The 12,809-nt window shown below is 54.5% G+C and overlaps 1 protein-coding gene across 16 annotated transcripts in view; it reads left to right on the top strand.

The window, feature by feature from the left end:
- Nucleotides 1-12,809, top strand: part of Ncor2 (nuclear receptor corepressor 2) — a 162,907-nt gene that overhangs the window by 17,133 nt on the left and 132,965 nt on the right. For 15 of the 16 annotated variants that reach the window (XM_085837191.1, XM_085837194.1, XM_085837187.1 and 12 more), the window contains exon 2: nt 8,487-8,532. The exons of the other annotated variant lie outside the window; for it this stretch is intronic. The gene's annotated coding sequence lies outside the window, so the exon portion shown is untranslated. The remainder of the gene's footprint in view (nt 1-8,486; nt 8,533-12,809) is intronic. 16 annotated transcript variants of the gene reach the window in all.

The following is a 12,809-nucleotide window of genomic DNA, read 5'->3' as shown; positions in this document are numbered from 1 at the left end:
GTAAATAAATCTTTTAAAAAAAAAAAAAAACGATGTCATTAACCTGGCCACACAATCCAATATTACTCAGCTACAAAACAGAGTGAAACACCACATCCTCTACCTCTAGGAACTCGACCCAGAGTGACCTGGAATGAAAGAGGGAGCACCGGAGGGAAGGCATGTGTGAGCTGGGGGTGGAGGCATCCGCATCCGTTAAAGTCCGATCCCTGGAGAACAGAGGAGCGGTGGGGAGGGGACTCAGAAGACTTAAGTGCTGTGGACGCGGTCACTTTAGGGCAGCAGAATAGTCTGGAGCTACGTAGCAGTGGTTGTCCAGCCTTGGGTGTACCAAACACCATTGATTTGTTTACTTTGTAATGACTATTCCATACATTTTTGTCTCAATAAATACATGTAAAAACTAATGAAGGTTTTGTTCGTTTGTTTTAATTTTTAAGTGAGCATTTATTAGAGGGGCTGGAGAGAGAGATGCTTAGCGGTTCAGTGCATTTGTTGCTCTTGCAGAGGACTCGGGTTCAAATCCCAGCACCCACATAGTGGGTCATTTCAGCCATCTGTAGCTTCAATTGGAAGGACCCAATACCCTCTTTTGGTTTCCACAGATATTGTCACACACAGCGGTACACAGACCTACGTGCGGGCAAAACACCCGTAAACAGATATTTTGAAAATTACCTTTATTTTATTTATTGTGTCTGTTGGGAGAGTGAGGCATACACATAGGCCATGGTGTGTATGTGGAAGACAGAGGACACGTGCGGGAATCAGTTCTTAAAGCTATGTGGGTCCCAGGGTTGAAGCCCAGTCCTCAGCCTTGGTGGCAAGTGCAGTAACCTCAAGCTTAAGGTTTTATTTTATGTATGAGTACACTGTAGCTGTCTTCAGACACAACAGAAGAGGACATTGGATTTCATAACAGAAGGTTTCATAACAGAAGCCACCATGTGGTTGCTGGGAATTGAACTCAGGACCTCAGGAAAAAAGAGTCAGTGCTCGTAACTGCTGAGCCATCTCTCCAACCCACATTTTCTTTATTAATCTACCTGACTCGGCACCTTGTAGCCTTGTGGTTTAGTGGCACTGTAAGATGAGAGACAGGATGTCAGGCCAGCCAGAAAATGGTAGCGGTAGAATTTGAGTTTGAGCCTCACCCTCTCCTAAGATTAAGAATTGATTCCAGATTGTAAGGCTCCAGGCCCATCTTGCTGGCCAGGGATGAGCTTGACGGGCTGTCCTTGTGATGGGCAGGCTTCCTCGCTTGTGCCTGGGATCTGGAGTCCCTTGGACCTGACACACAGCCTCCCAGTGGGTCTGGGAGAGTCACAGCCCAAAGCAGAAACCTAACTGGACCAGGCTGTACATCGTTCCTGGTCACTCCTGGAATGCAGAGTGCTGGGCCTCTCTTTCCCCTTAGCCCATGTGACCTTGGCTTCCAGACACATGCTGAGCCTCTAGGAATAGTGTCTCCCCCACCTTGGCCTCCTTGAGCCTCAGTTTCTCTGATTGTATGATCAGCCCAAGAGAGAGTCTGGGATCAACATCTCAGAACACAGAGCGGCAAAGCTGTGGTGTGGTATGGAGGGTGGAGGGGTGCTGAGATGTTACCTCATTTGGTAGTGTGGACGCATGGAGGTGACTCAGGGTAGGCCCAGCTTGCAGTGAGAACAGGGCAGAGCGTGCCGAGCCAGTCTCTTAGGGCTGATCCTTACTGCAGGGATATGGAGGAACTTTCCCCCGGATCTGCACTGGGCACTGTGAGGTAGACAACCGTGGCAGGCAGTGTCAGCTCACACAGGGGACTTTGTGAATGGGGAGTAGGAAGGGTCTGCCTCCCACATGACCCCTTCCATGCCAGCTGCCTCTTCTATCTCTGGTTTCGAGACTCTTGACTGTCCCCTGAGCCCCAGGTGACAGATCTCTTTAATCCGCCTCTTGACCCAGGCAATTAATTGCATTCTGGAGATCGATCGTGGCCCTGATCTCTGCCGCAGCCCCTGGCCCAGCACATTCAGCCTCTAGTAGCCTGTTCCTCTTCCATGGGCTGAGACTGGGGCCCTCTGCAGGAAGCCTGACTTTGCCTAGGCACTGGAATGAGCCTCCTAGAGCAAGCTTGGTGGGGATTGTTGGCCGTTTTCCGACCCAGGTCTGTGAGCAGTCATGCTATGTCCTCTCTGCAGATGGGCCCCAAGGGCAGCACCCCCAATCTGCTCTCCTGGTCTCTGTCCCACCTTGTTCCCCAGGCCAGGAATACACAGAGACAGCTGGGAAGGTTAAGTCCTCTGTGTGGGGCCTTGGCCCTTTTTCCTGTGTCGTTCCCCCTCACCCGGCGTGGAACGTGGTAAAATGTGCTGGCCATGTAGTAGCTTAGTGGTAGGGTGCTTGCTCTGACATGCCTGGGGGCCTAGGTTCTTCTACCCTACCCCTAGCTGCTCGGAAAAACAAAACTAGTAACAATAGTAGTAATAATACCAGAGCGGCACTTGTTGGGAGTGAAGGTTTGCATGGGGCTGGACCCATGTGCGTGATGGCTGACGGACAGGTGGATAGCAGATGGCGTCTCGGGTTGCCTGGGCCTCTGTGGGCTCCCGGCCCGGTTTGTCCTGGCCTGGCCCTGTGCTTGGCTGTGAGCCAGACTGCCTCTGACCACAGAGAGGCCCTTTCCCTGGGAAGGCGGTCGATGCGGCTTCATCCTGGCCTCGGCCTCTAATTGCTCCCTCTGGTTCTGCCTTGTGTAGATGGTCCCTCCCCTCCTCCCCACCCCATCCCCATCCTGTTCTGGGTGAGAAGCTAGATGGCTCGTCAGAGCAGCCACGTGTATAGGTGGAGGGCCAGGTTCCCAAGTCCCTAGTGAGGATGGAATATCGCTCCCCATCCCCCAGTTCTCCCTGTCCCTGTGGTTCTGGGGCTGGGGGTTTTTAATCCATTTGTGGAGTCAGGAAGACTGGCACTTTCCTCATAGGGTTGAGGAGACATTACAGTGGCTGGTACAAAGCCCACATGGTGGCTCTGGGTATTGTTCCCATGATGTCAGCTCCTCCCCCTGCTCGCCACCCCCCCCCCCCATCACTGTACCCAGACTGAAGGGGCCTGATGTCTTGGGGAGCAGGCAGGTGCACTTGGGGGGCAGCTCTGCTTTCAGTTTCCCTCCTGACCTTGTGATTCTCTTGGTGTCCCCTCACTCTTGTCACTAAGGCCCTGTCATGCGGTGTCCCCTCCACCCCATCCCACCCTTGTGCTACCAGCCCTCTTGGCCTTGGTTTCACAGCCCCTGCCCTGCTCCTGGGAGGGCTGCAGGGGTGAGGCGGCTGCTATCCGCCTCCTGCCGTGGCCGTGGCAGCCGAGCTGCTGGAGCTGAGACCTTGGTGGCCTCCCTGTGATTGCTTCTCTGCAGCTTCAAGGAGAGCCGCTGAGGGCGGGCGTCTCGGCTGTCACTTGAGAAGGAAAATAAAATGTCCCCGCGGCTTCTAAATGGAAGGGCGGTGGAGCGGCCTCCTTTGCTTGACTGTCTCAGTTGTTGGCTCCCACAGTGACACAGGCCCCTGGGGGACAGGGTAGGCTTCCTGTTTACCTGGTGTGGAAAGATGTACCCGGCCTGGCTATCCTGGGAGGGTGGGGGAATCCCCCAGGTCCCACAGAGCTTTGGGGATCTGGCCACTCCAGCTTTGGGCAGCTGGGCTGTGTTAGTCCAAGTCCTCAGACAGCCATTTATATAGGATTGGCATGGGGTTGGGACGGGGTGTGGTGTGTGCACGTTGAGGGCCGGACTAGATCTGTGTCTAGTTAAGGGCTTCTCTAGAATATTGCCTCTCTTGATGTTCCTGCAGTTGGTTTCGTGGTTATATAGAGCTGTGGGGAGTTCATGTAGGGGAAGATAGCTCCCGGTGAGCAGTGTTACTTCTCCAGGTATCTGTTGGGGGCTGTGTGGAAGTGGTGGAGGGTTCTAAGTGGGAACTGAATGCCAGCTGCCTTGCTCCAGACACAGGGGCAATGGTGGCCTGTTTTGGAGTGTGGGCTGCAGGGCAGGGTCTGGGTCTTCCTTGTGATTGGGTTCCAAGGTCTCTGCCCATCCATACTTCTTTTACCTGGGGACCAAGGGTCATCTGTTCTATGGAGGGAAATGACTGCTAGCCAGGAGGAGGTTGGCAGGAAATGGACATTTGTGCCGTGTGCCCCCTGAGGTCGTCACCAGTAGATAGTTTCTGTCATCTGTCCTGGGCATAGGAACTGGGTGGCACAGGCCTGGCATGGCTGGGCCCTTGAGGAGCACAGAGCTAGGTTTGGCTCCTGTAGCAGGCGCATGCCTTAGGTCCAGAGACTGTTTAGCTCTTTCTGTGGAAGGGGACAGATGGGGTCTTGAGAGGGCTCTGCTTCAGGTCCAGAGACTGCCCTGGGTCTGCAGGCTAGCCCTGTCACCTCATGCCTGTAACCCCTAAAAGTGAGAGCAGGTTGGTGCTCCTTGTCCCCTTGTGCCACGCCTTCTGCAGGCCCTGCAGAAGCTCCTGACCCGGGCCTTCATAGCTAGCTGGTCCTTGGTCTTGAGCCCCTTACTGCAGCCCCTCCCCCATTGCAGGATCGCTGAGAGTTCCTAGGGCTGCTTCTCCTGGTGGCCTGTGGGGGGTGTGGCTGTGTCATGTCAGTCTAAGGTCTGACCTTTCTGTGTTTATGGCCACATGTCTCTGTCTCTCTGTCTCTGTCTCTCTCTCAATCTGGCCTGGAGTTAGGGGTTCAGTCCCTTTTGGATGGCCTATTGTTCTCAGGGACAACCTCTTGTCCTCCTGTAACTTGTTTCTGAGCTGGGCCAGGGGACAATCGGGTAGTTCCCCAGAGGAGAAAGAGGTTGGTGGTTGTCACATTCCTAGGAAGGCAGGGATGGGATGAGGGGGCGGGGAGCAAGTTGGAGGTTCAGCCAGTGGGTCTTCCTTTGAAGACAGCGCTGCCTGAGGCCTGGGAGAGGTGCCTTGGAAAGTGTCCCCTCCCCCCAGCTGTGTTGCTGGGAACTGCCTTCTAAACCTCAGGGGCAGGAGGGGCCCTTGGAGCTTCCTCCCGGCCCAGGAGGGGGGGGCTGGGAAGGAGGGGCACCGCACACCCAGTGTGTCCGCTGAGTAGGGAACTGGCAAGGGAGCACTGGGTGAAAGGAGCCGTGGATGTGCAGGCACAGCTTGCCAAGTGTGCACAGGGGATGGGCGGGGCAGGATGGAGGCGTGTGCATGCGTGCCACATGTGTGCTTCTGAGCAGAGTGCCTGTGAAGGGGAACCAGAGTGGCTGCAAGCCAAACAGGCCAACAGCATGTGTGTGTGCGTGTGTGTGTGTGTGTGTGTGTGTGTGTGTGTGTGTGTGACATTACTGATGGTGGAGGGAATGAGTGAGAGCAAGGGAGAGTGCTGGAGGCTTGCCGTGTGTGTGCACTTGAGCAGACAGGAACCCAGGGAGTGCTCCCTGTGGCAGGAGAGTGCTCCCCATGGCAGGAGGGCAAGGCCACCTGCTAGGAGTATTGCACATGGGAACCAGCTGTTGTCTGTCTGTCTGGGTTGTGTGAGTGTGTGCTCATGTATGTATGTGTGTGTGTGCATGCACGCACGTGTAAGCCTGTCATCTCTTTGGTTATGATAAAGCACTTATACTAAAATCAACTTGTAGAAGAAAGAGTTTATTTCTACTTAAACTTTTTGGATCACAGTCCATCACTGAGGGAAATCAGGACAATAATTCAATCAGGAACTGAAGCAAAATCCACAAGAAATGCTGCTTGCTGGGTCTCACTTGGTCTTGCTTGTCTAGCTTAGCTTTCTTAGACTGTCCAGGCTCAACTGCCTAGGGAATGGTGCCACCCACTGTGTGCCCGGCCTACCCACATCAGGCTTTAGTCAGGGCAGTCTCTCACAAACATGGCCACAGGCCAGTCTGATAGAAGCAATTCTTCACTAGAGGTTACTTCTTGTAGGTGATTCTAGGATGTGTCACATTGACAATAAAACGTAGGACAAGGCCTGTGTATGAGCTGCACCCATCCTAGTGCCTCAGTAGCCCTGGGCCCAGGTTCTACTGTATGGGGGAGGGTATGTGTGTGTGTGTGTGTGTGTGTGTGTGTGTAGGCTCCCTGGTCGTCCAGCTTCAGCCTCCTACCTGAGAAGCTGCGCTAGCCACCACAGGTAACTGTCAGCACTAAATGAGGGGCTGGGGTTACCAGGCCACCCCTTTGTCTCTTTTCTGAGCTGCCCACAGGCCTGCTCCTAGCCCATGGTGGGTAGAGTTGCTCTAGCCCTCTGTTGGCTTTGTGGGGATCCATGTGAGATGCCCTCCTTCGGGTCCTTCAGGGTCACCCATCTGCTGTCTGCTTGGTGGCATTCCCTGTTGTCCCCTATACCTTGTGTGGTTCTCACCCCTTCTAACTGTTCTCCAGTGGCATGGGACCTTGTTCTTCCCCAGCCAAGCTCTGACTGAAGGCCTTGCTGCTCAGGCTGAATCCCACCAGATGTCCCTGCGTGGGTGGCCATGCCTGCTCTGTCCAGTGCCTTGCATGGGACACCAACTATCCCTATGTCTCCTATGTGTGTTCCTGCCAGTTTCTGCCAGCATGGCAGTCTTCTCCCTTAGCAGTTCTGCGGAAACTCCCTAAGTGGGGAACACCTCCCTCAGGCCTGACTGCTGTTCATCACAAGTGGCCCCTACTGATCGCGTACGCACCCAGGCACTGCATTGAAGAAGTCCCAGGCAGTGAGGGTCTGAGGGGATGATGGCCTTGTTTCCCAGCTGACCTCCCAGGGTAGGGCCCAGGGAGGGAGGGCACCCGCCTTCAAGGACTGGAGTTGCCTGACCCATCACAGACAAGCTGCAGGTGGCTGGCTGCCGAAGCTTCCGGGAGCCATGCCCGTCCTCCCCACTCCAGCTTCCCACAGGGCCTGTCTCTGGAGTTGCTGCAGATGGCAGGACCCAGTGCCAAGCCCTGGGGCATCATGGCAAACAAAGGCATAAGGAGGACACAGGGCAGAAAGAAGCAACTGCACAGTCTCCTGTGAGTCGCCGGCAGCTGCCCCTTCAAGCCTGGGGTTTAAGGGGCCTGCCAGGGCAGGCAGTGTGGGAGTGTAGGGCTCGGAGCTGGGCTGCCAGCTCTGGATTGAGTCTTGGCAGTGCCAGCCAGCAGTCACGGGAGCACGCAGGATGCACGTTCATACTCCTTATATACTCAATACTGGCATGTCTATGAGGTTGAGGTTGTTTCTACCACTGTGAACATTTCAGAGATGTGACATGAACAGAGAGGGGTGGCTTCTGGCTTCCAAATTGCACAGCTGGGCCCCTGGGCTGCTGTGCCTAAGCATGCCACACCTCCACCTTCTTCCTTGGTCTCTTATCTTTGGGGTTCTAACATGGTTTGGGGCTGAGATGTTGGTGCATTGGGAAGTGTCTTGGAGATGGCTTTGGGGTTCAGCTTGTTTCTCAGGGAGGACCGAGTAAGGTCAGGAGGTACGCTGTCCACTGCGCTTTGTCTCCAGCACATCATTGTTTTGCCACACAGTAAAGAACGAATGGATGTTGAGTGGAGGTTGTAGGGTTGTAGTTTTAGCCTTTGGGGAGGCTGAGGCAGGAGGATTATGAGCCTCTCTGAGCATGAGCCTGTGGGTGCAGGTCACACAGCAGACACCTACTTGGTTGTGTACAGATTCCATCATGTTTGCTTCGGCAGCGCCTGTGAGTTCCAGTTGCTTCTGGTACACTTGACATTGTCTCTTAATTTCAGCCACCCTGACGGGCAGTTGTTGTGGCTCCAGACTTAATCTGCACTCTGGAAGTGTTGCCCTGGGCCAATCAATGGCCATTGTCCCCTTTGGGGCGTTACTGTGCTGCATTTCAGATCCAGGTTCTCTGCTGCCTCCAGCTTTGCATGGTGACTTGGCTAAGGACTTTTGTGTCTTTTGACTTGACAGCACCAGGGAACTGAACCTAAGGCCCCCATACATGCTGGGCAGGGGTTCTGCCACTTCGCCACCCTACCACCCTCACCCTTCTTTTTACATTTTATTTTTAGACAGGATGTCATGAAGTTGCTCAGGCTGACCTTGAGCTCTGTGTAGTTGGCTGGCCTTGAACTCATGATCTTTCTGCCTCAGCCCCCTGTGTCTGTGGTATGACATCCCTGTGTTACCAGGCACTCTTAGGGAGTTGGGAGTCTAGGTGGTAAATGGACCTGCCTGACAGGTGCCGATTCACTTGCTTGGTTTTGGGGTCCTAGGGGGAGTTGGCTGAGGCAGAGTCATGGTCATGTGGTCTTCTAAGGTGGTCCCTGTCTGGGTGTGGGCTTCTTGGACCCGAATGGGGTTGAGGTTGAAAACTCTGTCCCTTCATAATGCACGAGTTTGGGTTGCCTGAGCCTCGGTCTACCGCTCTGTGATGTGTGTTAAGGTGCCTCCCTCATGGGGGTCACTGTGGGAAGTCCTTGTCCATATGAGAAGCTGCAATAAGACCTCCATTTTCCCCCCCACAGTGCTCCTGAGTCTTTGAGGAACACAGCCTCGTGGTGGAAGTTCGTGGTAGGTTCATCTCTTATTTCTACTTGCTGTCTTGGGTGTGTGTGGGGGTCCATGCTGCTTGGATCTTTGGAAGGTGGTGCGGAGTGTTGGGGAGGCAGAGGCTGTCTGGCAGGCGTGGAGTGGTGCTTGTTACCTCAGAGTTGCCTAGGCATGGCGGGGAGCAGCTGGGGACTGTGACTCCTCCTCCCCGCCCCCTTCCCTCCACGATCTTGGGAGAGTTCTTTATCTATTAATGGGTTAGTTGTTTGTCATTTCCTTTCTTTTGTGGTAGTGGGGATAAAATCTAAACCTCCCAGGCGCTAGACAAGCACTAACCACTGAGCCACGCCTCCAGCTTTTGTCTCTGTCTCTGTCTCTCTTTTATATTGAGACAGGGTCTCACTTAAGTTGCCCTGGATGGTCTCGAACTACTTCATAGATCCGGTTAGGCTTTGAGCTTGAGTTCCTCCTGCCACTGGGACGACAGGCCTGTCTCCTTGAACTCTTGACTTCTTTCTGAAGCACCTACTGTGTGTAGGTTGAGCAGTAGGTGACTGAGAGAGCATGCCAACAAGCTGGAACAAGTGTCCTGTCCTCAGTGAGCACACAGCCAGCAGTTGGCAAGCCTGATGTGAGGGACCGTTGAGTGAAGCATGAGGCCAGCCGAGAACAGTTACGGATACGTGTGCAAGATGAGGCATAGCTTCATATGGAGTCTCGTGGAAAAATGGCATTTGAGGATGGAGTGATGGCTCAGTGGTGCTCTTTTGGAGGACCTGGCCAACTTTGTTTCCTAGACCCTCAGGGCAGCTCAACACCATTGCTAGCTCTAGTTCCAGGGGCACCTGACTCCTTCTTCAGGCTTCCACACACACCAGTCACACATGTGGTATAGACACAGACATGCAGGCAAATACACATACACGGAAAATAAAGAAGATGGCGTTGGATTGAGGTCAGAGAAGGTTGGTGTGTGTGTGTGTGTGGGGGGGGGAGGGCTATCTAGGCAGAGGGCACACACACCTCTGCAAAGGTCCAGTCTTCCACGGGCTAGCTGGCTGGGACTCCTCTCTTTGTTTTGAGCCCCAATAGTCAGGAGGGGAGGAATGTGTAAATACTCCCCACTCTCCCCACCCCCCCCAGCCCTGGCCAGCGGGGCTGTGGTTCTCTCCTCTCTTCTTCCAGGCTGGCACTGAACTTATGGTTCTTTTGATTCCGCTGTCTGTGTGCAATTTGATGTGTGTGCCACCGCACCCGGTCTGTGTGGTATGGAGGGCGAACACTGCATGCTAGGCAAACACTCCACCAAACGGAGACACTTCTTGTAGCCATAGGCTGTGGTTTCATCTGAGGCGGGAAGGGGGTGGGTAGGAGTCTGTGGGGGTGGGGCTGCCCACTGGGTCTTTGAGAGTGGAAAGAACTGCTTGGTTGCTGGCCCCCCCCACCCCCATCCATCCGCATCTCGCCTAATGGGGAGCCACCTCAGCCTGACTTATCTGCCTGTCACGCCAGTGGCCCACCCGAGGACGATAAAAGGGCTTTTTGTCTGCAAGCACTTAGCTTCCTCCACTGGGGCGATCCATCATGCCTGTGGGAAGAGGGAAGCAGACAGAGGGGGAGGGCCGGGAGCCAGGGACCCAGGCAGCTCCTCAGCCAAGACAAGGCTGTCTGGGAACAGCAGGAACAGACTGGGGATGCCCTGAGCCCCATCCCCTTGGGCAGAGGGCCACAAGGCCTTTTGGAGATCCTTGTGCCTTGGGAAAGTCCGCTGGGGGAGAGGGAACAGAAGTCTGTGTAACAAGCCGGTCACCTGCACACACCCTCAGGTCCCTGACCACTTTGTGGGATGACCTTATTTGATCTCCAGAGCACTCCGAAAGTGCCATGTCACTGTCCCCGAATTACAGATTCGGGCAGTGAGGCTGGGAAGTGACATGAGGTCCCCACACCGCTCTGCACTGATGAGGGCTTGGGGTTCTGTGGTGGGCCCAGCCATGTTGTTCTGACCTTGCAGTGGGAAGAGGGGGCTCTGGGCTTTTCTAGGGGAGGGCCACTGGAGTTTTAGGCTTGGGTGGGAGGTGGTGTTTACCTGAGCCCCAGCTGAGAGATGTGCTGGAAGATAGAGAGAGGCTGGTAATGGGGGGGGGGAGGCTGGTTTGGGAACAGAGTGGTCAAAGAGTGTGGTCAAGATAGGCAGGTGAGTGCCCAGGGCTCAGTGGGCAGATTTGGGGCTCTGGTCAGCAAGGGAGGCTCACACTCTGGGCTCTGTTTCCCACCTGGAGAACAGCTTGGGTTTTGTCCTCTAACCCTGGCTGTAAATACCACGGTTAGGCAGAGCACAAGATCCCCGCCCCCCTTTTCTCTGGGTCAGGATCCTTCATCCTTTGGCTCCTTCCCAGCTCTGAGTGCTGAGCCTGGCCAGACTCCTGCCTTCCTTCCCTGCCCTGCCCTCCTCTCCCCTCCCCTCCCCTCCGCCTCTGCCCTCCCTCCCCTCCTTTTCCCTTCTTCCCCCAGGGCCACCCTCAAATGACAGCAATTAATGGTGCCTGTGATGGCGGAGTGTGACAGCTGAGCTGCCTGCCTGCAGCTGCCCTGCTAATCGGGCCCGGGGGACCCCCCCTCCTGCTAGTTCTATGCACGCCTCCCCTTTGCTCACTGGGGCTCAAGGGCCAGCCAGCAGTGGGCCCGTGGGAGGTGGCAGGGTTACCCCAACCCTGCAGCTTCTCCTGCTGGCCGTCCTCTTCTGTCATCAGGGCGATTGTTGCCTGACCTTGTTGTCCTCCGGTGAGTGTGGCTGGGGCAGAGGGCACCCCAGGTGCCCACCGCCCTCCCATGTCCTGTTCCAGGTCTGATGCTGGCCTGATGTGACCCTCAGGGTGAGCCGGGAGCCTTTCTCACAGGCTTCTATGCTTCCTGTCGCCTGAGAGGGAGAGAGAAGTTTCCCGTGGAATCAGACCTTTGTCCTGCCTTAGATGGACATCACTCAGACTCCCTGGCTTCATCCTGGGGGACCTGGAGGCATCTACTTAGTCCTGCCTGTTGCCTTTGCCAGGGTTAAGGATCCCAGCATATTCTGCCCACACTGGGCTTTGTCCTTCCATCATTTCGAGGTGGCAATAATAGGGTTCCTGCTGTATACCAGGACCTGCAGCCAGTGCATTCACCTTGGTTTATTTTAAGGCTTAAAAATATCTTGATATTACTTGTGAGTGTGTGTGTGTGTCCAGTTAGAGGACAGCTTGTGGGAGTCAGTTCTCTTTTTCCCAGGATCGAAATCGGGTGGTCAGGCTTTTGCCGCAAGCTCCTTTCCTCTCTGATACATTTTGCCAGCTCCATTTCCTGGTGTTTTGTTTGTTTTATTTTTTTGGAGATAGAGTTTCTCTGTGTGACAAGCCACGGCTGTCCTGGAACAGCATAGTCTATAGACCAGGCTGGCCTTGAACTCTCAGAGATCCACCTGCCTCTGCCTCCTGAGTGCTGGGATTGAAGGCTTGAACCACACCAGGCCAGTATCGTTTTCTGGTTTTTCTTTTTTTTTTTTCTTTTTTTGGATTTTCGAGACCGGGTTTCTCTGTATAGCCCTGGCTGTCCTGGAACTCACTCTGTAGACCAGGCTGGCCTCGAACTCAGAAATCCGCCTGCCTCTGCCTCCCGAGTGCTGGGATTAAAGGCGTGCGCCACCACGCCCGGCTTGTTTTCTGGTTTTTCTAACCTTGCTTTTGTAGAGCAAATGAGGGAGAGGAGCAAAAGTCACTTGATAGAAATGACTTAGTAAGAAAGGCACAAATGTGACTTTGAGTCAGACCAGTCCTACCTGGTGCTCTTACATCAGGAGAATCCAGAATCCTCATGGAGAAGTTGGGAAATGAAGTGGGCACGCGCATGCATACACACACACACACACACACACACACACACACACATGTAAATACGCATTCTTGCACAGAGTGTGCCTAGCTTCGTTCCTCACACGTGTTGATTCTGGTCTGCTCTTGTTTCTCACACTTTCTGCTCCCGTTCTCTTCTTGCCAAGGGTGGTTCCATCTTGTAGTGTCCAGCCGCTCGCTGATCTGGCCCTCCCAGCCGTGGCTCGAAGAAAGCTCCCTTGGACCATTCCTTGCTGCTTGAGTCTCTGTGAATGTGGTTCTGTTTCTCCTGGGTGCATTTCTTGTTGGAGTGGGTTGCGAGGTGTGTGGTAAGTGTGGAGGAGCCATTGGGCTGTTGGACGAAGCACTGTCTCACTTTGTTCCCACCAGCAGGGTATGGGCTTGCGGCTGTAGCTCTGTTTCTGCGCCTGC

Source organism: Mus caroli, unplaced genomic scaffold, assembly GCF_978045245.1.
Source record: "Mus caroli unplaced genomic scaffold, Mus_caroli_1 scaffold_4, whole genome shotgun sequence".
In the NCBI taxonomy this organism is placed as follows: Eukaryota; Metazoa; Chordata; class Mammalia; order Rodentia; family Muridae; genus Mus; species Mus caroli.
The sequence above is the reverse complement of the archived record's forward strand: the minus strand, read 5'-3'. Positions and strand labels throughout refer to the sequence as shown.